Source organism: Vombatus ursinus, unplaced genomic scaffold, assembly GCF_900497805.2.
Source record: "Vombatus ursinus unplaced genomic scaffold, bare-nosed wombat genome assembly UNPS02014779.1, whole genome shotgun sequence".
Lineage (NCBI taxonomy): Eukaryota > Metazoa > Chordata > Mammalia > Diprotodontia > Vombatidae > Vombatus > Vombatus ursinus.
Genome location: NW_020954557.1, coordinates 18,209,814 through 18,234,778, shown reverse-complemented (window position 1 = coordinate 18,234,778; position 24,965 = coordinate 18,209,814).

Sequence of the window (24,965 nt, the reverse complement as noted above, 5' to 3'; positions counted from 1 at the left end):
CAATTGAGGAAGTGACTTGTATTGTTATAGATTTGATTCACTATATATATTTGAGAAATGAAGCCTTTATCAGAAACTCTTGCTGTAAAAATTGTTTCCCATCTTTCTGCTTTTCTTCTAATCCTAGTTGTGTTGGTTTTGTTTGCTTTTTAATTTAATGTAATCAAATTATCCATTTTGCATTTCATGATGTTTTCTATCTCTTGTTTGGTCATAAATTCTTCCCTTCTCCATTGATCTCACAGGTAAACTATCACTTTCTCTCCTGATTTGCTTATGGTATCACCTTTCATGTCTAAATCATACACCCATTTTGACCTTATCTTGGTATAGGGTGTGAAATGTTGATCTATGAATACTTTCTGCCATATTGCTTTCCAGTTTTCCCAGCAGTTTTTGCCAAATAATGAGTTCTTATCCCAGAAGCTGGATTCTTTGGTTTTATTAAACAGTAGATTACTATAGTCATTTTCTACTGTGTATTGTGTACCTAATACTTTCCACTAATCCACTGCTCAATTTTTTATCCAGTACCAAATGGTTTTGATGATTGCTACTTTATAGTATAATTTTAGATCTGATAAAGCTGGGCTACCTTCTTTTACATTTTCTTTTGTTCTTCCAGATGAATTTGGTTGTTATTTTGCTAGTTCTATAAAACATTTTTGGTAATTTGATTGGTATTGCACTGATTAAGTAAATCAATTTAGGTAGAATTGTCATTTTTATTATATTAGCTTGGTCTACCCATGAGTAGTTGATTTTTTCCCAATTGTTTGTATCTGACTTTATTTGTGTGGAAAGTATTTTGCAAACATGTTCATACAGTTCCTGGATTTGTTTTAGCAAACAGACTCTCAAATATTTTATATTTTCTACAATTATTTTAAATGGAATTTCTCTATCTCTTCTTGCTGAGCATTGTTGGTTATATATAGGAATGCTGATGATTTATGTGGGTTTATTTTATATCCTGAAAATTTTGCAAAGTTGTTATTTATTTCAAGTACTTTTTTAGTTGATTCTCTAGTATACCATCATACATCCACAAAGAGTGATAATTTTGTTTGTCATTGTCTCGTCTAATTCCTTAAATTTCTTTTTTCTCTTATTTAATAGCAATACTTAAGTAATAAGTTATAACTGGGTTCAAAATATTGTTAATTCTCTTTCTCATAATGATGCTGCTAAGAGATGGCATAAGTACTAATGAGATAATACAGCTCTACATTTGAATGAGCAATTTTGTACTACCTCCTCATAAAACATTTTATGTGAATAACTTGAAAACAGAAGCATTTAACTTTCTTCTGCTTTGGTTTTCTCTTCCTGAAAGAAAATTATGATGATAGTGGTTTGGCCAGATACAGTTAAGAGTAAAAGATGGAAGAAGCAAAAAAGAAGTCTAAATCACTGAAGGGATGCTAGAATTATAGAATATTCAGATCTTCTATTATGTATTGATTCTATCCAATATGTCTTCATATCTACATCTAGTATCTTTTGTTACTATAATATTAGCATTAACCAGTCCTTTAACATTTAATTTGAAAAAGGATCACATTTGATGTTTATTCAATTCAACAAGCATTAAGCACCTGATATGTGTAGAACCCTTTTCTGGGTGCTAGGCAAAATGAATCATAAGTAAGAGACGATCTTTTTTTTCCCCAAGTAGCTTACTATACAGGAAAGAGGTGTTGACATTTACAAAATATCTATAGTCTAATAAATAAGAGAACATTTTCAAATAGGAAAGAAAGGTCATTTCTGATTTAGAGATTGAACAAAGACTTCAACGAAGGAAGCATAAATTTAGTTGGGTCCTCCAGATGGGCTAGTCTTTCAACTCGTGGTTGAGGGGATGATATATCCATGCACTGAATGGGTTAAATAAAAGGGAGGAAAGGGAAAAGCAAGAGAGGTAGAAAGGAGAGGTATGTAATCCAGAAGTACAGGATAAATCATACAAAGTATTATTTTCCACTTGGCTGTACTCCTTTCATCTTCTCCAACATACCTCTAGGAATGTCATGATCAGGTTCATCAGATATCATCACACCTCAGCCCATTCCTTACTTTTATCTACCTTTTACAACTTCCTTTTTGTGTTTTGTCTTCCCTCATTAGATTCTTAGCTTATTGAGGGCAGGAATTTTGTTATTCAAATTTGTATCTCTTATACTTAGTACTTAATAAATATGTATTGATTGACTGATGAGAGTAGTGTGAGATTAATGATGAAGCAACTATCTAAACTCTGAAGATACAAATTAAAAAGATAAAGAGAGCCACTTCTCTCCAAGAGTTAACATTCAAATGAATAAGAGAACAAACAAAGAGAAGTGATGGCCAGGGAAAGACATTATTCATGAAACTGCAGATTTCTGGAGAAGAAATATTTTCTTGTCCTCATTGACTGAAAATCAAGGTAATGGAATAAGAGGGCTTAGAATTTATTTAGTAAGTAATAGGGAACAACTTATGGATTCTAAGAAGAAATGTGAATGTGATGAGATTTGTATCAGATTGAAAGCAGGATGCACTACTTGTTATACGTAATGGGAAAATTTTCCAGTAACTGTGTATTTGCCTAATGATAAATTTCACATATGCAAGATAATTATATAAAATACTTAACAAAAATAGTAAGTAGTAATAATAGTGTTTATATAGTGTTTTAAGGTTTGCAAAATGACCCAGTGTCATCATATGTAAAATGAGAAAATTGAACTAGATGAATTCTATGGTCACTTCCAGCTCTAAATTTAAAGAGTACAATTTATGTGGAGTTGCTAAGATAACTGACTTTTTGAGTGGAAGAGAAATGGTCATGTTTATGAGTATCATGAGATAAATTTATAGCTAACTTATCAACATCTGAATGCTAGAATAAGATGTAGAAATTTGACCTACTAATTAATAGAGAGCTATAGTAAGTTCCTTCTATCAAGTGAGGAATATGATAAAAAAAAAAGCCTGAAGCTTATAAAGATTATCTTGATAAATCTGTGCAAAAAAGACTTCACTGAGGAAAAAAAATGAAACTGAAGACTGAGAAAAATATAAGGAAAGTATTGCAATACTCTAGGCATAATATAATGATGGGCTAGGCTATGATAGTAATTGCACAGAGGGTAAGGGAAGAACAAATCTGGCAGGAATTATAGAATTCAAAGTGCCTGTTTCATGTTTTAGTTAATTGATACATAGATGAAATTAATTAGAATCATGTTTTATCTTCTTGACTTCTTTCCAGTATATTGAAAACTTAATATCTGTTATGTGTATTTAAGCTATAATTATTTAGTGAAGCTAGACATTCTAATGATTCTGTCATCACATCATATTCTTAAGTATTTCTCATATGTTGTCCTTATTTCCAACTCTATTTGCTATCCCTTTTCATTTTATTTACATAATATGATATGTAGGAGACAAATTTAAAGTGATATACTAAAGCTAGGGCAAGAGTAAGCTTAGAATTGCTCATTAATTTTAACAATGTGAAAAATGTTTTATCTAATATACTCAATCAAATGCAAATACATAAAGGATCTCCTCAATACAATTTCCTCAACATGAGAACTACTGCATACACCATTGTGAATGACTTACTAAGTATATCCTAGAGAGTTACTGACCACTCCAGAGTAATACAGTTAGCAAGTATCATATACAGAATTTGAAGCCAGCTCTTCTCAATGTCAAACTAAACACTTTTTTCACTACAAAAGTTAAGAATCCAACATTATAAAAGAGAAATTATAATTAAATTATAAATAAATTAAATTTAGATATAACCACTGCTCAATTGTGCTCAAGTGAATTCATAGGTATGGCAATTTGAAAATATGCTATTCAATAGAAAAATATACATAATCATAGTGATAGCACAGTATGTTAACTGTTTTTTTTTCTGCTTAGAGGTTTGGGGATGTTTGTGTATATATGAGTCTGTGTGTGTCTTTATGTGAATGCTGGCAAGAAAAGAGATGGAAAAAGAAGAAGCATGGTTTAAAAAAAATAAAGTGAAGTTTAAAGCATAACAGGAAAGATAGAAATGGATAAGTACAAAACCTGATAACAAAGGTAAAGAGCAAAGACATACCTTTCAAAATGAAAAAGACATTCTATTTCTTATGTTCAATCAGTACTTTTTTTTCTACTCCCAAGGGCTATTGCTGCATAGGAATAGAACCTGTTCTACCCAAAGAAAAAAGCTGGGATTTATAGCCAAGTCCTATGACTCTAAATCCAGGGCTCTTTTCACTGATGTATAGAATCAAAAGTTTTAAAATCACAACTTTGGATATTATCTTATCTTGCTCCCCTATTTTATAGATAAAGAAACAGGGCAACAAAAATGAATTCAGTTTAATTTATTTTAATTAAATTTAATAAATGTTTATTAAGTACCTTCTATGTACAAGGCTTACTGCTAGTGACTAGGGCTATAATGGTGTAAAATTATAATTTGCTGAAAGGCACCATAGCAATGAAGCCATATCAATACTAACCATATATGTATCAAATGTCATAGCATCCAAATTCTCAAAGGAAAAGTTAAATGAAGTATGAGAAAAAAAATGGACAGTAAAATTATACTAATGAATGACCTCAACTTTTCTATGTCAGAGCTAGATAAATCTATTCATAAAAAATAATAAATAAATTATGGAGACAAATAAAATCATAGAAAAGTTATGTAATATAGATCTCTGGATAAAACTGAATGGGAATAGAAAGGAGTATATATATATATATATATAACATATATATATTATATATATATATCCCAATATACAGTTGTACATGGTACCTTTGCAAAAAGTGACCATATGTTTGTACATAAAGACCTCATAAACAAATGCAGAAATGCAGAAAATTTAAATGTGTCCTTTTTGTACCATAATGCAATAAAATTATATTTAATAATGGACTATGAAAGCACTGATTAAAAATCAATTGGATACTAAATAGTCTAATGCTAAAGATTGAATGGGTCAAAGAACAAATCATAGAAACAAACAATAATCTCATTATCTCATTAAAGGAATGACTACAATGTGACAACATACCAAAATTTATGGGATGCAGCTAAACAGTACTTAGGGGAAAATATATATCTCTAAAAGTGTACACTAGTAAAAGAAAGAAAAAATTAATGAATTGGGTATACCGCTAAAAAAACCAGTGTTGTTTTTCAAAGTAAGCACTTAATAACTGCTTTTAGATTCATTCATTTCATTTCATGTGTTCAATTGCAGCTATAAATGCACAGAAGTTGCATGTAGTAGGTGCTTAATTAATGTTTGATTGTACCCTATCTTGTTATTTAAAACTGTATTGTCTTTAAAATATAACTCCTCAGACATTATCTCTATCAAGCCCGAAACATAATCTCATGTGTTATGAATTCCCTTCTACACGAGACACTGTTGTTTCATAGTGTAGTATACTATTTACACTTATAAGAAGAGATTAGAATACAAGGTAATCTAGATGTCAGAATTATTAGAAGATTCACTTGGCCTGTTTTTCCCCATCAAAAGGTGTTATTATTACAGCAAATGCTACTGTTACACTTCTGACAATCAGATGAGATGTGCTTTTGATGACTGATAAGGAAAAAAAAAACAAATCTATTGTGCATTATTTATTGGGGAGGGGGGTTAATAATCAAATTAACATTTTCCCATCCAGCCAATATGTGAAAACAGGTTAGATCAATAAGTGGGTCAGGTCACAGAAGATGATAGGAGGTTTTTTCCATTATGCAGCCTGCAAGGAAGAAAATATTGACTTAGGGGCTCCTGAGTGGACCGTGGACCTGAACACTTAACAAACTGGAAGTTTCCTGATACACAAAGATTTGAGGCCATAGAGCCAAAGCATTCCTTGTACTAAAGGTAAATTCAAAAACTAGAAAAATATTATAAACTGTCATACTATAAAATATTATAAACTGTCATACTATAAAATTCCTACTTTAAATATGTTGCATCATTTGATCCTCAAACAGCTACAATTAAGTGTGTATACATGCACACACACACACACACACACACACATACACACATACATATTATGCTTATTTCCACTTGTCATCTGTTTCTCTGAAAGTGGATAGCATCTTCCTTCATAAGTCCAAGTTTTCCATATTTTTCTAAATCTACCAACTCATCATTTCCTACATTTCAACAATATCCCAAACCAATCACATTCTATCTGGAAGATAGTCTATGAGAGTGTCCCCCTGCCCTCAATTTTCTGAATTCCCTCTATTCTTGGCCACCTAGATTTTATTTATTCAAATTTTCATTCAATTTAATCAAAATTATCCATTTTACATTTCAACAGTATTCTCATAAGATTTAATGTCTGATACTACTGAATCCAGTTCCTTCATATCTTTTTCCCCCTGGTTTTCTTGAAGTTCTTGACCCTCTACTCTTCCCAATGAATGATTCTTTTTTTTTCCTTCTAACTCAATAAGATATTTTTTTTGTTAGCAATTTAATTGGGATGACATTACACAAATAGATTAGTTAGGTAAAAGTGTTATTTTTATTATATTAGCTTTACCTACATATGAACAATAAATATTACTTCAATTTTTTTTAGATCTAACTTTGTGTAAAAGGTATTTCATGTTTATATTCATATAGTTCCTGTGTCTGTTTGGGCAAGTACACTCTCATTTTTTATAGTCTATTTTTTTAATGGTCTAAAACTGCTGATTAATATGGCTGACACATAGTGTAGTTTCCCTATTTATATCTTTTGATTAAATCTGATTTTTGCTTTAACTTTGTCTGAGCTCATGATTACTAGTCCACTTTTTTTACATAATAAATTCTACTCCTGACCTTTATTTTACATTTGTGTGTATCTCTCATTTTTATGGCAATTCCTTGAAGCAACATATTGTTGAATTCAAATTTTTCATCTATTAGTTTCAATTTAATAGATAAATGAATCCCATTCACATTCTAAAGTATAATTATTTGTTGCTCCTTCCTATTTTCCTCCTTCTTATTTATCTCACTGACCTTCTCACCCAATTCCTATCCCTCCTCACTCCTCTACTTTACTTCTACCTGCTACCTTATCCTCCTATTCCTTCAAGAATCCCTCCCTTATCCTCTCCCTCCACCCTATCTCCTTACCCTGTTATTTATTTCTGAATTTAGAAGATTTTTATACCCTTCTAAATATACGTTGTTCCCTCTTTATCCCATTCCTATTAATCTACACACCTTTCTATACCACCCCTTCTCCTATTCCCTATGCCTCATTTATCCTCTTCCCCCTCTTGACCCCTTTTTTCTTTGTGAATTTAAAAGACTTTTATACACTTGTAGATATATATGTATTGTTCCCTTTTTAACCCATTCCCAATGACAGTAGGGTTCAGAACTACCCACCCTCCTCCCCCATCTAATTCTTCTCTATTAGTTCTCTCACACCTCATTTGTATAAGATAATTGCTTTTTTTACCTTTTCCCACATCATTTTGCTTTTTAGAATTACATCATAGTCAATTCTACCTCACTCTTTCTTTCAAACTACCCAATTACTACTCATGCTTATTTTTGCCACTCTACATTCACCCTGAGGTGCTATTGTGTATTGTTTGTGGAGAAAATCTGGAGAGCTTAGAATTTTCTGACCTATTCCACCATTTTCCCAGAATCATCTCTCTAAGTAGCTTTTTTTGAGCTAAATGTATCCTCTGACTAGACAATTTAAAAATGAATTGGAATCAGAAATGATTGTTTTATCAATGTGGATTCACAGAGTACTTTGAACTTCTGAGAATCATACCCTATACAACCCAGTATGCAAATGCAAGTCAGCCAGGGATAGCCCCAAAGTATGCTACACTGTTATTCCTATCATCATGGACTTAAACCAATCTGAATCTTTATCTAGCTCCACTTGTGTCTCACAATTGCCTAAATTCTTGGTGGAGAAGAGAATGTAGCTAGAGAATTTTGATCCCTTTTTTGTCCTATGAAGGGATTTCAAAATTACTATTCTAGTTAATCCATTTAAATGATTTCAAGACTTTGAAGAAATTAAAATTAGTTCTTCCTAATAACAATAATAATACCATCTGATATAGATCCTGCCAGTTGGCCCTGTCTATGCCAACTTCTTTTAAAATGTAAAAGTTCCAACTAGGAGATACTCATAATTTCTGCTATATATATCATTTAATATCAAATTTCTTTCATAAAATGTCAAATATTTTCTATCTCCTTATGGACAAATTGCAAAATTTAAATTCCCATGGCCCATATCTGTGTAGAAGTGAGAATAAGTCTCCTTGCTTCTAAGGAGGATTTTTCATTTGAGTGAAAATATACCAGTCTTCTAAAAAAATCATAAGATAATTTCAACTCTGTCTTTTGCACACTTGGGTTTTAAAGCAAATGGATCATTTGTTAATCAACAAAATAGAATTTTGACACTATGACACTCCTCAGAGAATATAATTATGAATGGCTTAGAATTTAATAGTTGCAAAAACATATTTAAAATGTCTGATATTTAAAAGAGGACCTAATGCATTTATTAGCTATTATTCCTATTGGATCTTTAAACCCTATCCTGGCATTAGTACAAATATAAGAAAACAACATCCCTAGGCCAAATCATTGAAGAAATACCTTAAATAAATTTATTCATAAACCATCAGATAGCCATCAGATAGAAAACAAAGTTCATATCTAAAATGTCCATCCATTATTTGAAGCTTATATCATCATCAAACTACCATTGGGGGAAAAGTCTATTATATTTTACATAATATAATATTTATTATTTATATTTGATATTTATAATATATATAAAATTTTATAAAAGTCTATTATATTTATATAAATTCCCACATTATGAATTTCTCCTTAAATTCAGTGACATTATTTCTCTACATATGCATTTACGTGCTTCCTTTTATCAGACAATGAAAACTACATAAGTCAAAATACTATTCTCTTTTTGCCTTAGCTGACAGCAAACTCAGAGCTAAATTAAATACTCATCTGAATTGTTTGTCACAGTTATCTGGGAGCATCCATTACTCTTTTCTTTTTAATTGTATTTTCTTATTTTTATGATTTTATAGTTTTTAACTTCCTATTTTTAAATTTTAATAAGCTAATGACCTATGATTGCACATATTTACTTGCACTTCCTCCTCGAAAACACTTTATAGTTTAGTGATTGTATTAACATGTTTGTTTGACTATAAACATTGCATCTGATTACTAACCCTCAGGGAATAAGTCTCTACATATGTATAAGTGGACTTAGAATTCTTTATAGGTGTTTTTTAGTTCATTAGAACCTGACTGAGTTAGTACTCCGAAAAGAAGTCTTGTTCAGAGGTGTCATGTAGAACGGGTAGTTTTTTTTTTTATTTGTTTTCCACCACTCTGATTAAAAGAATAAAGAGTTTGTTTTTCTCCTACTAAAAACCATTAACATCTTGTGACCACTTATCTATTGGTGAACAGTTTTAAACATTATCAATTAGTCAAGTCTTTAAAGATATTGAATATCAGAATTTGGGAGATATGCAATGCAAATATTCACACAATAAATAACTGATTTTCTGAACCTGGCATTAATTTGGTTCATTGGCACAAATGGTTCATTTTCTGTAATTGAGATTATCATTTTTATCTTTAATAATCTCTTCCATCTCATGTCTAGTTATTCTTTCCTTATCCATAGGAAATGTATCATTTGCAAAGCAGATGACGATACTATGCAAGCATAACAAAAGTGATGATATTACACAGGTAAGGCCACTTTATTATGAAATATTCAACATATGTGTATATATACTCATTGAAATATATCTTTCAGTTTTCATGAGCGGGCCCTTCCAGTGTAGAAAAAGAAAGGATACCACCCAAAATACTATATAGATTTAATACTATTCTATTGAAATTATTAAAGGAAAACTTTACATGATTTATATTGTTAAAAACTTCTTTAATAGAATGTAAGCTCATTGAATGCAGGGGTTATTTTTATTTTTGTATTTTTATTTCTCTATGAGAACTACAAACTTCTATGGACTGTTGACAAGTTCTACATCATGAGAGGACAATCATACTAGAAGATATTGCTGACATGTTATTTCTCTGCTTGAAGTTATCCAAATATTTTCTTATACATAAGCTTATCAAATCTTTTTAATAAAAATTTTATTTGTTGATTTCTAGCTGGTGTAATTTTTGGAAGGCAACAATCAAGTGAGGCTATGTTGCAATAATAGATGATGTTGATAAATTCCATGTTAAGAATGCTATATAAGAAGTCTATGATGAAAATAATATATTAGCTAGTTTATAACACTATATTTATAGGCCAAAGAAATAATTGTATCTTCTTTGATTACTGCATTACCCAAATTTTCAATGATATGTGTGTCTTCTCTTTTTTTTAAAAGTTATTTCAACTACTTTAAAGACCTAACACAAATGCAACCCAGTATCTTCGTAAATAATCAGTAATGTTACACCAAATTGGGTAGGTAGTTATCTATATTTGGTCTAATCCAAAGTCATTTGACACAATTAGTCCATACTTAGTAAGGAAAATTGGACTGTTTAACATATTAGTTGAAAGGAATATGTGCTTAATATTTTGGTAGGCTGAATCCTGATAGAATTCAGACAGAGGGTTGCCTCACCTCTGGATTCTTCATAAAACTTAAAACAAATTAATGTTAACCAATTCCTTTTCCTAATGAGAATTTTTTTTCCATTGGTGTGTTAGAGACAGCTTGAACTGATTCCTGAGATCTGATAGGTAAATTTTCATTTTGAGGATTTTACACTTTAGAAATCAGAAAATACTATATACCAGGGATTGTATTATTGTTTCCTTGATTGTCTAGACTTGAGAAAGTGATGGAGAAAATATTTATACTTCAGATTAAACTTCAAAGTGGGTCATGTATACATTCTTTTTTTTCCACCTGGAGGAAATGTTTCCACTGTAAAAACATTGTGGTAATTTAAGTAGGTATCAGTTAGCTTTCTTAGCTCCAGCACACAATAAAGACTTTTAAAAATATTTATTTATTTTTGTTACATTTTGAGTTCCAGTCTTTTTCCCTCCCTCCCTCCCAGTCTCACACTAGAGAAGGTTAAAATTTGACACATATATATGTGAAACCATACTATATATACTTCCATGTAACAGTTCTTTATCTGGGGGTAGATAACATTTTCCTTCATAGGTTTTTCATAGTTGATTTGAATATTCATATAACTCAGAATAGCTTAGTCATTCAAAGTTAACCTTAAAAAAATATTGCCGTTACTGTGGTCAGCATTCTCTTCTGCTCATTTCACTCTTCATTTTTTTTCATGCAAATCTTTCCATGTTTGTTTTTTTTTGCTAAAATCAACCTGCTTATGATTTCATACAGGGCAGTAGTATTTCATCATAATCATATACCACAATTTATTAAGTCATTCCCCATTTAATGGACATCCCCTCAATTTCCATTTTTTTGCCACCACAAAAAGGTTGCTATAAATGTTTTAGAACATACAGGCTATTTTCCTTTCTCCCTAATCATATTGGGAAGCAGACATAATAGTATTGCTGAGTCAAAGGGTATACAAAATTTTATAAAACTTTGGGCATAATCTCACATTGTTCTCCAAAATGGTTGGATCAGTTCACAATTCTACCAACAAGGTATTAGTATCCCAATTTTTCTACATCCTCTCCAACATTTGTCATTTCCCCTTTCTATTACTTTATCCAATCATAGCTATGAGATGATATTTCAAAGTTGTTTTAGCTTGCATTTCTGTAATCAGTAATGATTTGGAGCATTTTTTTCATATAACTATATATAGTTTTGATTTCTTCATCCAAAAACTGCCTGTTAATATCCTTCCACCATTTATCAAATGGAGACTCATATTCTTATAAATTTGACAAAGTTCTCTGTATATTTGAGACATGAAACCTTTATCTGAGAAACTGACTATAATCCTCTCCCCCCAAAAATGTTCTGCTTTCCTCCTAATCTTGGCTACATTGGTTTTATTTATACAAAACGCTATTAATTTAATGTAATAAAATTATCCATTTTACATATCATGATGTTCTCTGTCTCTTGTTTATCCAGAAATTCTTCTGATTCCACTGATCCAACCATTCTATTTCTTAGCCAGTACCAGATTGTTTTGATAATTATTTCTTTATAATAAATTTTAACAACTGGAACTACTAGACCTCCTTCCTTTACATTTTTTTCACTAATTCATTTATTATTCTTGATCTTCTGTTCTTCCAAATAAAAGTTATTATTTTTTTCTAACTCAATTTTTTTTGGTAATTTCATTGGAATGACACTGAATATGAAGATTAATATAGGTAGAATTGTCATTTTTATTATATTAGTTCATCCCACCAATGAATATTATTTAATATTTAAATCTGACTTTATTTGTATAAAAATTGCTTTATAATTATGTTCCCATAGTTCCAAGGTTTGTCTTGTCATTTATACTCCCAGGTATTTCATATTATTTATAGTTATTTTAAATGAAATATTTCTTATGATATCTTCCTCTAGGGCTTTGTTGGTGACATATAGAAATGTTGATGATTTATATGGGCTTATTTTATATCCTGCTACTTTGCTAAAATTATTAATTGCTTCAACTAGCTTTTTAGTTTAATCTCTAGAATTTTCCATGTATACCATTGTATCATCTGCCAAGAGAGAGAATTTTATTATCTCATTGTCCATTGTAGTTCCTTCAACTATTTTTCTTTTCTTTTTGCCATTGTTAGCATTTCTCCTACAACACTGAATAGCATTGGTGATAATGACCAACATTGCTTCACCCCAAACATATTGGGAAGGCTTCAAGCTTATCCCTCTTACAGACAATGCTTGCTGATGTTTTTAGGTAGATGTTTCTTATCATTTTAAGGGAAAATTCATTTATGTCTATGCTTTCAAGTGTCTTTAATAGGATTAAATGTATTTTGTCAAGAGCTTTTCTCTTTTTCTGCATCTACCAACATGATATGATTTTGTTATTTTTGGTATTGATTAAATCAATTATGTTAATAGTTTTCCTTATATTGAACAGCCCCTACATTCTTGATATAAATTCCCCTTGGTCAAAATGTAAAATCTTTGTGATATATTGCTGCTGCCTCTTCTCTAGTATTTTATTTAGGATTTTTGCATCAATATTCATTAGCAAAATTGTTCTATAATTTTCTTTCCCTGTTTTTGTTCTTACTGGTTTTGGGATTAGCATCATGTTTGTTTAATAAAAGGAGTTTGGTAGGAATCCTTTGCCTATTGCTACAAATAATTTATTTAACATTGGAATTAGTTGATCTTTAATGTTTGGTAGAATTCACCTGTAAATTCATCTGGTTTTAAAACTTTGTTTATTTGTTTGATTGTTCTCCTTAAGAGCCTCATTCATGGCCTGTTCATCTTTTTTTTAATAGGTTTATTTAAATATCATATTTCTTCTATTAATCTGGGCAATTTATATTTTTGTATTATTCCATTTTACTTAATGTTAAAATTTTTGGCATATAATTAAGCAAAAAAACTCTAACAATTATTTTAATTTTACTTTCATTAGTGATACATTTACCCCTTTCATTTTTGAACTTAGTGGTTTAATTTTCTTCTCCCCCTCCTTTTTTTAAAATCATATTAACCAATGGTTTATCTATTTTTTTCAGAAACCCAACTCCTAGTTTTATTTGTTAATCCAATAGTTTTCTTATATTCAATTTTATTGATCTGACCTTCAATTTTTAGAATTTCCAATTTGGTGTTTAATTTATTCTTTCCCCCCCTATTTTTATTGCATACCCAATGCATTGATCTGCTTTTTCTTCATTTTGTTGACATAAGAATTAGGGATATACATTATCCTTGGATTACTACTTTTGCCATAATCCATAGGTTTTTTTAATATTGTTTCCTTATTATCATTCTCTTTAGTAAAATTATTTATTATTTCTATGACTTGTTCTTTAAGTCACTCATTCTTTAAAATTTGGTTATTTAGCCTCCAATTAAATTTTAATCTGTGCTTCCATGGTCCTTATTAAATGTAATTTTTATTGCATTATGATCTGAAAATGATGACATAATAAAAATTGGTTAAAAACACTGTATTTGATATGTAGTTTGTTAAATCAACTTGAATTTATAAAACAAAAATAATACATCATTTAAAGATTTAAAAGGTGAGAGCTAGCAAAACATAAATACTTAAAGATTATAAATATATACTATATTATAAATATATAATATGTTATTATAAACATGCATATATATTCACATACAGGATGAAATTATAAAACATGTATGAAATACATAAAACATGTGTATGTTTCATATACATGTTTATTTAGATTTTTCAATTCTTTAAAAATTGTTTTATAATTTTATCCTGTATGTGAATTCTTAATATTCTTAATTTGGGGGGTAGATATTCAATGCAATCTATTTTATTCTCTACATTATTTGTAAATTCCCTAGTCTCCCTTTTTGTTTGGTATTTAGTTTCCTTTCTCCCATAAAAATCAAATTAACTAATAGTTTATCAGTTTTATGACTCATAAAAATATTTCTGTTTGGCTTTAACTTCTTACCAAACACTTCATTTTTTTTTGCTTTCAAAGCAACCTATCATTTCTTATATTAAAAGAATTAGCAGATGTTTGAAATTTTTTTCCTAAACTATGTGAATTATGGATAAGATCAGAGGGCAAAGCAAAGAACTCCTCTCAAAGCCTCCATTTAAAGAGGACTTTCAGGCCAGCCATCTCTTCATTTTGGACTGAACTCCATCATGCCCCCACATAGGCTGTCTTTTCTTTTTTTTTTATCTCTCCTTCCCTACTTTTTTAGCTTGTATTTTATTTGTTGTCTTTCCACAATAGATTACAAGCTCCTTGATGACTTATTTTCATTTTCATTTTTTTGTCCTCAGTGCTTAACACAGTGCCTGACACATAATATGTACTCAATACATATTTATTGACTGGATCATAGTGATGATGATGATGATGATGATGAAACAGTAATGCAGAAACAGTAATGCATCCTCTAAAGAAGTCCAATTTTGATGGTTTGTGATTTAGTTGAAGTGACTCCGGGTTTTTCAATGCAATGCTAGTGAAGTTTTAACATATTTTATCAAGCTGGAGTGCTTTCAATATGAATCTGCAGATAGGCTGTATGTAAATTACTCACATACCACTCTACTTAATGTCTAAGAGGTTCATAATAGAGTAGAATGATGCATATTTGGACTATATCAACTCTAGAAAACCAACTACTAAATTTTTGAGGGCTTGTAGACTATACAGATGGAAAAAGCATGCATATTTAACATATTTAAATATTTATTATGCTTATTTTTCTGTATATGTTATCAGCTCTGTAAGACTGTAAGATCTTTGATGGAGGGATGTTACTTTCTTATCTTCAAAATTCCTTTAGTCAGAGCACTTTGGACAAAAGAGTGGCTATATAAATGACTCATAATATGAATGAATATGGTTTCTTTATCATATTTCTCATGATTATGTGCAAATATAATTAGTCAATTATTTTTCACAGAAACTTGCAAAAATAACTGATAAATTTCAAGAAAGACTAAAATGAAAGATTGACAATTCTATATGGATGGACCTATTCAATAATTGTGCATTGTAAAATTTATTCAACTAATTGTTAGTATCTAAAAAGTTAAAGGAGAGAAAGGAAATGTTGCATTATTTAAATTATATACAGTTTAAATGTTAGAACCCTCTAGTTTGTCATAGTCAGAGGGTTCCTAATTGAATAACTTTGTCTTAATCAGAAAGAAATCCACTCTGTGTTTCAGGCTGACATTTTTGACCATGTAATTCTGCCATATAATTTGGAAAAGGAGTAATTATGTTTCTGTGCTTTTTTCAAGTCATTGCTAATGCCTGCTACTTACTGCATACTTTGGAGCCTATTACATGGTTTCAAAAAATATGAAGCATTCTGTCAAGAGTGTTAATATAATGCACCTATAAAGTCTGAATTGACATCTCATCTACCTTGAAAATGCTAATAGACAAATTATAATTAAAATTATTTTCCCTCTCAGCTGTTTCATATTGTATTGCAGCCATTTTAGTTATTAATCTCAGTTTTCATTCCCCAAAATGGCACTTGATAAATTAGTTGTCTTCTCTACCCTGCTGATCAGATTATTTTATTCATATCCTTTCTTTTATTTTCATTGTGATTTCAAATAGATACTTCACACTGAAGATAAAAAGTATGTATAAAGGATAAAAATGATTGCAAGCTATGATAGCTTATACTGTGAATGTGTCACATAATTATGAATGATATAATTAGTATTTCAAATATCATAAATAATGAAATGTCATCTACTTTTTAAATTTCATATCTCCAAATATATGCCACAGGAGTAAGAGGAATTCTGGTGACTAAGAGTAATGTTGAACAATTTGAGATGACCTATCTAACAGAGACTGTATGCTGCTTCATCATTTGAGTTTCATGTTTTAATTTATTCTTCTTTAAATTCCCTTTTAAATGTGTGAGAGAAGAGGAAAAAAAAACTTTCTTGTACTCACCTTTTACCTCCCTTCTCTCAGGCAACTGAGATTTTTGGAAATAACCAGCATGACCTAGTGATGAAAAAAGTATTTAAAACAATCTAATTTCCTTTTATTTCAATCATAGAATGATATAGATAGGAGAAGGAAGTCAATCAATTGATTGTTGTACCTAGGTAATTCAAATAGCTATTTTTACATATATAATGTAAAGACAAGAAAAAAAGGAAAAAAAAATCTGATCTGGGTTCAGAATTGAAGGCAAGGAACAAAATTAATTGTTTGCCTCTAGTAAATTGTGCTGCTATTTCAATGATCTTAATCTTCTTTTTTCTTCATTAAAAACCAAATATCAAATAGTGAGTTCTTGAATCAAAAGCTTCAATCATTGGGTTTATTATTACTATGTTCATTCATTACCATGCATTTTACAGCTAATCAAATCCAATGATCTACCATTCTATTTACTAGACATTACCAGAATGTTTTGATGATTACCACTTTGTAAAATAGTGTAAAATCTGGTAGTGCTAGGTCAACTTCATTTATATTTTTTCATTGATTCCCTTGATATTCTTGAAATTTGTCAAGATGAATTTTGTTATTTTTCAACCTCTATAAAATATTTTTGTAAGTTTGAGTGGTATGGCACTGAGTAAGTAAATTAATTTTATAGAATTACTTTTATTATATTGGCTTAGCATGCCCATAAACAATTAACATTTGTCCTGTTGTTTAGATCCGTCTTTATTTGTGTGAAATATGTTTTATGATTGTGTTGCATTTATGTTGGAAGATAGACTCCCAAGGATTTTATATTGTTCACATTTATTTTCAATGGAATTTCTCTTTCTATTGCTTGGTGATGGACTTTGTTGGTAACATATAGAAATGCTGATAACTCGTGTGGGTTTATTTTATATCCTACAACTTTGCTAAAGTCATTAACTGTTTCAACTATCTTTTTAGTTGATACTCTAGGGTTCTTCAGGTATACTATCATACCATCTGCAATGAGTGATGGTTTTGTTTACTCATTTCCAATTTTTATTTTTTTCATTGTTTTCTTGTGTCATTGTTATAGCTGGGATTTCTAATGCAATGTTGAGTAATATTATTGATAATGAACATCCTTGGTCCACCTCTATTCTTACTGGGAAGGCTGAAAGTTTTATCCCCATTAGAGATAATGCTTTCTCTTGGTTTTTGATAGTTATTAGTGATAACTTTAAGAAAGGTTTCATTTATTTCCATGCCAATCTAGTCAAATTGGCTAACATGACAGAAAAGGAAAATGACAAATACTAGAGGGGATGTGGAAAAATGGAAAACTTATGAATTGTTGATGGAGTTGAGGAGTACTTGAACCATTCTGTATAGAACTATACTCAAAAGGCTGTAAAACTTTGTGTACCTTTTGATTCAGCAATACTACTGCTTGGTCTATATCCCAAAGAGTTTTTTTTTAAGGCTAACAGACATATTTGTACAAAATATTTATAGCAACTCTATTATAGTGGCAAAAACATGGAAAATGAGGTGATAGCCACAATGGTTGGAATGGCTGAACAAGTTTTGGCATACAATTGTGATGGAATACTATTGCTCTATAAGAAATGGTGAACAGGATGGTTTCAGAAAAGCCTGATAAGATTTATGTGAATTGATGCAAAGTGAAGTGAACAAAACTGGGAGAATGTTGTACACAGTAGCAACAACATTAGAACAATGATCTACTGTAAAGATTTTCTTGATCTGTTCATGATAATGATCCGAAACAATTCCAAAGAAATGAAAACTGTCATCCTTCTCCAGAAAGAGAACTGATGAACTCTAAATGCAGATTGAAGCATACTTTTTTCACTTTATCTTTTCTAGCATTTTTAGTGTGTTTTATTTTCAACATGGCTGATATGGAAATAAGCTTTGCAAGACTTCACGTGTATAATAGATATATTGCTTGTCTTCTCAACAGGTGTGGAAAGTATGTATGGGAGGGAGAGAATTTTGAACTCAAAATTTACAAAAGGAATATTAAAATGTTTTAATGTATTGTTAATATATTTAATAAATTAAATGAAATATATTTTAAAATTGATTGTCCCATAGGCATCTCAAAGACAATATAAAATAACCAGTGATATTGGTAATAGTTGACATCTATGTAGCTTGTCAAGGTTTTCAGATCACTTTACAAGTGTTACATAATTTTATCCTCCAACAATTCTGGGAGTTTGGTGCTATTATTTCTTCATTTTACAGACAAAGAAACTGAGGTAAACATGTTAATGACTGGCCCAGTGTCAAAAAGGTAGTAAGTATATGAGTGAGGATGTATATTCAGGTACTTCTAACTACAGGTCCAGCACTGTACCACCTACTTGCCATTAACATGCCCCAAACCTAGCAGTTCTCTTAAACCCATCCTCCTGAAGCTTTGGGACTGGGAGATCACCTTTCTGTTATACCCTTCTAAAACTGACTGACCTTTTCAGGAATTGGGTCATAACATAAATAGGAGTAAAAGGATCTCAAATTAATAAGTAGTTATTAATGTAATACTATAGTATTAATTTCTCTCACTTACAAGACTGGATTTTAACTCAGATCTTCCTGATGCCAGGCCAACACTCTATAAAATTACCTAGCTGCTCAGAAAGTTATGTATAGGTACAGTAATGCCACCTGTCTACTCAGTAAACTCCAAAGGCTTCACTCTATCTCTATGATCAAAGAAAAACTTCTCTGCCAATTTCTTCACAACCTGGTCCCTTCCCACTTTTCCAATCTTCTAACATTAGTCCCATTTACTTACTCTGTGTTTCAGCTGTACTAGCCTATTCATTCTTCTCAGAAGAAAGCAATTCACCTCTTATCACTGGACTTTTATAGTGGCAGGACCCTATCAGACATAGAATTCCTTCACAATTACATTAAAATATTTTTAATATTCTTTTTTTTTAAATTTTGAGTTCAAAATTCCCTTTCTCCCATGGATGCTTCCCCCCACATAGAAGGTATTCTTTCCTCATTTCTACTTTTTTGGAATTCTTGGCTTCCAGGACTCAGCTCAAATGCCATCCTCTTTATAATATCTGAATCTACCTGCAACACTTCCCACACCATACCTGTTAGTGTAACTCCCCAAACTATATTGCATTACTTTTACTTATATTCTGTATACAAGCACATATATTTAATAAATAAGGTAAATAAAACATAAAATAGTCCCAAAGTAGAAAACTATGAGGAAAAATACACACTACTATTCAACTGTTTGGACTGAGATCTATGTACAGAAACTGTTTTTCTTGTTGTTTTTGTGCTGCTGGTTGTGGTGGTGATTATTGTGGTGGTAGTGTTTGTCCTTCATGTCAAAAAGGACCAGTGATATCATGGGGTGATGGCTTATCTCTAGCATGAATTGAATTAAATGAAGAGAGTTGTACATCAACCTCACTCTTTCTTACAAAGTCACTGAAGTTTAGTAGCAAGACAAAAATCAGGATGACTGTCAATGGCCCAAGATGTAGTGAATGACCTTGGCATCTTTGATATCTAAACTCTATGCTCTAAGCAGGAACACCAAAATGATTTATATCATATAGAATCACGAACAAAAGTCAATAGTTTTGTTGCTGGTATATATGAAATCAGGAATTCAGAGTAAAGGCAAAATTGACATCCCTGACTTTTTGATCGAGGTTTTTTTTCCCCCTCCAGTTCATTTGTTTGCCAATCAATAAGACTGATATATATTATTCTAGTCCTTCAATTTCCTTAAGGCTTCTGAATTTCTTCTTCAATTTTCTTTCTCAGCTTCAGACCTTCCCTTTTGTTTCTTTGAGAAAACTCAGACCACTTGAAATTATCTTTCTATTTTCCTATTTTCTCTACCTTAAAGTCCCCTGACATTACCCCCCCCCCCAACTCTATCTTCCTTTCTATAATTCTGTGAAGTAGCCTTTCTTCTTACTGTGGCCAATGTATTCTCTTGTACCCTTGATCCCATCCCCTCTTTTGCAGCAGGTTTCAACATCAATTATTTCCCTTCTTTCTCTAATATTCAACCTTTTCCTTCCTTCAAATTTCTTTTCTGTTGCTTCAAACCTATACAAATCTCCTCATTCATTAAAAATTCATCATTAGACCCTATGATCTTATTAAGCTATCTCCCTATATCTCACTTCCTTTTTTCAAACTCCTAAGGAGAAACCCGTCTATAATCCTTACCTCTACTTCCTCTCCTCTCACTTTCCAACCATTGATAATTGGTGTTCTAAACATCATTTGACTGAAATTTCTTTCTTGAAAGTATCATAAATATCTTAATAACTAAATCTAATTGTTGTTGCTCAGTCTTAGTCCTTCTTGACCTCTCTACTGCATTCAGCCCTGTTGACTCTCTCTTATGCATAATCTCTCATCTCTACTTTTTTATTACCCTTCTGTGCTCTCATTTCTCCTCTTACCTGTATAATTACACCTTTCATCTTCTTTGATAATTTATCACCCATACCATACCTGGTAATTGTGTCTATTCCCCAATACTCTGTCCTGGATCTTCATTTCTACACACACACACACACACTTGGTGACCTTATTAGGTCTCAAGAACTTAATTTTCATGTCTATGCAGTTGATTGATGGTTCTATAATATCCAGCTCCAGTTTTTCCACTGACCTCCAAGCCAACGTATTCTATTTCCTAATGGAAATTTTAAATTGTATGATCCAGTTTGTGTTCAAATTCAATATGCCTAAACAAAAATTTATTATCTTTTCCCCTAAAATTCCCTTCCCCAAAAATACTTTCTCTATTTCTATCAAGGCAACTATCATTCTAATAGTCTAGCAATTTTATAACCTCAACATTATCCTTGTCTCCTCATTCTTCTTAAGTCTCACATATCTGATTGGTCAAATCTTGCTACTTCTTTTTTTCAGGATACCTTTCAAGTTTTAGGTGTTCCTTCACACAGGTAATTTCTTAGTTGAAGTCCTCATCACATATTGCCTAGATTATTGACACATTCTCCTAATTAGTTATACTGACTCAAACACCCCTTTCCACATTTGTAATTTTTCCTTTTTGTTAATTTTGCTAATCTGATGAATTTGAGATAAAATCCATTTCAAAAATGCTTTAATTCACATTTCTCTAATTATTAGTAATTTAAACTTTTTTTCCCATATAGCTATTGATGGCTTGTATTTCTTTGTTTGAAAACTATTTGTTCATATCTTTTGACCATTTATCACTGGGGAATCTGTCCTAAAGTTTTGAATGAATTCCTTATCTATCTTAGAAATTATATCTTTATCAATAAAACTTGTTCCAAAGATTTATTCTGTCAAGTATCTTTCTCTTTTAATCTTAGCTTCATTTATTTTTCTTGTTCAAAACTTTCAAATTTATATGACAAAAATCGTTTGTCTTCTGTAACCTTCTCCATCCCTTGTTTGTTCATGATGTCTTCTTCTAGTCATAGTACTGATATATTTTCTTCTTTGTTGCTCTAATTTCTTTATGATACCAACTGTAATATACCCTTTTGTAGCTTATTTTGGAATACAGTGAGACATGCTGGTCCATATCTACTTTCTGCCCTATTGTTTGCCAGTTTCCCAGTTTGTTGTTGTTGTTGCTAAATAATGAGGTTTTTTCCCCCCCAATAGCTTAGGTCTTCAGATTTATCAAAACCCTAGGCTACTAGAATTGATTCATTTGCTTCTCTATATTGTGTACCTAATCTGTTTCACTGGTCAACAGCTATATTTATTAATTACTACCAAAAATCTTTGATGATTATTCTAGTACAATTTGATACTGCTAGGTTCCTATCTTTGTGATCCAGACTGATTTTTCTTATGTGCAGATATTGTTACATCATTTCCATATTTAATAAACTCTTGTGGTTCTTTCTTGTTTCTAAAGATCAAATATGAACCCACAGTTTTTATCTTTCCAATTATATCTTATATTACTCTCCCTCCCACATCCTGTATTCTAGACAACTAGCCTTCCTTCTCTTCTTCATGTATATCAGTCTATCTCCAACACATTTGCACTGGCTTTCCCCTATCCCTGGAATATAGACTCTCCTCTTCTTTGCCTCAAAAAAATTTCATCTTCCTTCATCATATGGTTAAAGAATTGCTTCCTACATAGATATTTATTAAGCACCTACTATGTATTTGGCATTGTGGTAAGCACTGGGGATACAGCTCCCTCATTTGTAAAGAGAATAAAAATGCCTGCACTATCTATGTCAGAGCACAATCAATTCAAGATCATTATAGACTCAAAAAATCTTTATGGCTGTTTAAGTCATGTTACCTATCTTTATTCACTGTCCACACCCCCACTTCCCCACTGAAAACTGATAACTTCTAAAGTTAATTCAGCCCTAGAAAATTAGTCACCATGAAAATAGCTAAGGTTGGAGGAAGGCTTGAAATCTTATCACATTGTTTAGTGACTTCTGCATCCTTTTTCCTTTTCTACACCTGACAGTACCTAGGGAAACATGCTCCTATGAGATTTCTGTCAGACATCCTTGACCTAATCTGTTTTGAAAACTGCTTTTGTTGGTTGCTACTTGTTGGAATTGAAATATAATGCAGTAAAATCTGAGATGCAGATTACAATCCATACATGCCTGCACATTTTACAAGACAACTTTCTGTGTCCCACATCAAATGAAAAGGGTGAGGAGGAACTCTTACTGGTGACCATGGCAGAATATAATGATACAGGGCTTTTCCTTTGAAGGGTACTTACTACACACAACAGATGATCTGAGAGAAAGGGTATATGTATGCCAAGGCAAAGCTAGGATGATGTTTTCCCAAAGATACCTGCACAGCTATTTCTATGAATTCCACAGTCATGGTTCCACCTTTCCCAAAGAGGTGATAAGGAGCTCAAATGCAAAAGACTGGAATTTTTTTGAACAATAAAATCCAATTAACATTTACTAAGCACCTATGATATCACAAGCACTGTGCTAAGCACTGGGAATACAAAATGAAAGAAAGAATGAAAGAAAGAAAGAAAGAAAGAAAGAAAGAAAGAAAGAAAGAAAGAAAGAAAGAAAGAAAGAGAAAGAAAGAAAAAAGAAAGGAAGGAAGAAAGGAAGGAAGAAAGAAAGAAAGAAAGAGAGAGAGAGAGAGAGAAAGACAAATCCTTCCATCAACGCACTGACATTTTATGTCTAAATGGGGAGACACCACACAAAAGGAGGCAAAAAAGTTAAGGGAGATGAGACACTAGGGTATTTTGTTCTATGGAGTTAAAAACATGGAGCACAGCAAATGCAAAGTTAAATGATCTGAGAGTCCATATTCTGCCCTCTATAAAGAAAGATATTGGGAGGATTTTGGTACTCTGTTTCCAGCCTCCAGAGAGAGGGGAAAGGAGGCAGAGTTTGACTTTGCAGTTTGGTTGTAAGTTTAGAAGTTATGAGCTTATACTGGGAGGAGTATCTTGTTTCATGGCATTGGAATCAGGCAGGGCAGCAGATATAAAATGGAATGATATGCAAATCCAACTTTACCGTCTATAAAGAAGGGCATTAGGAGGAGTTTGGTACATAGCCCTTTAGCCCTCAAATAGGAAGGGAGGCTAAGAAAGGTAAAGTCAATCAAGGACTGAATTACAACTTTAGAAGGGCTAATATCATCTTGGGAGAGGTATTTTCAGCAGTGTTGAAACTAGGCAGAGTGACTGATGCAAAGTAGAGTGAATAGAGGGAAAGGACAGAGTGGAAAAGCATTGGCAGATAAGGATAGGGTAATTGTATTGGGGATAAGTCTTACAATTACCTAAAATTGGTGGGTTTGATATGACTCTTCTTCCTACCTTTTAACTGATCACACATATATTGGAATCAGGCCACCCCCCAGGGGGTCCTGGTTCTAACTTTAGAGACAACTGATTTATGGTATTAGGTTGTTTTTATTGCTTTTTCTATATAACTTTCTAGTACAAACACAAGTTAAGGGTTTGATGAATTACTTTATTAAGCTGAGAAAAGCAGTGCATCAAATACTTTTAGTTCATTGTTCTATCAGTGATACAAGTGTGGTCATTATTGCTAAAGAATTCTGTTTATATTCTTGAATTAAAAAACATGCCAATAACATATTTTGTTGGAAGGAGATATTACCTTGGCATTAAATAACAGCAGCAATAGCTACCACTAGTGAAGTATTTTAAAATTTGCAAAGCTATATACATACATATATATATATATCAAAAGATATATATATCAAAAGATATATATATCAAAAGATATATATAT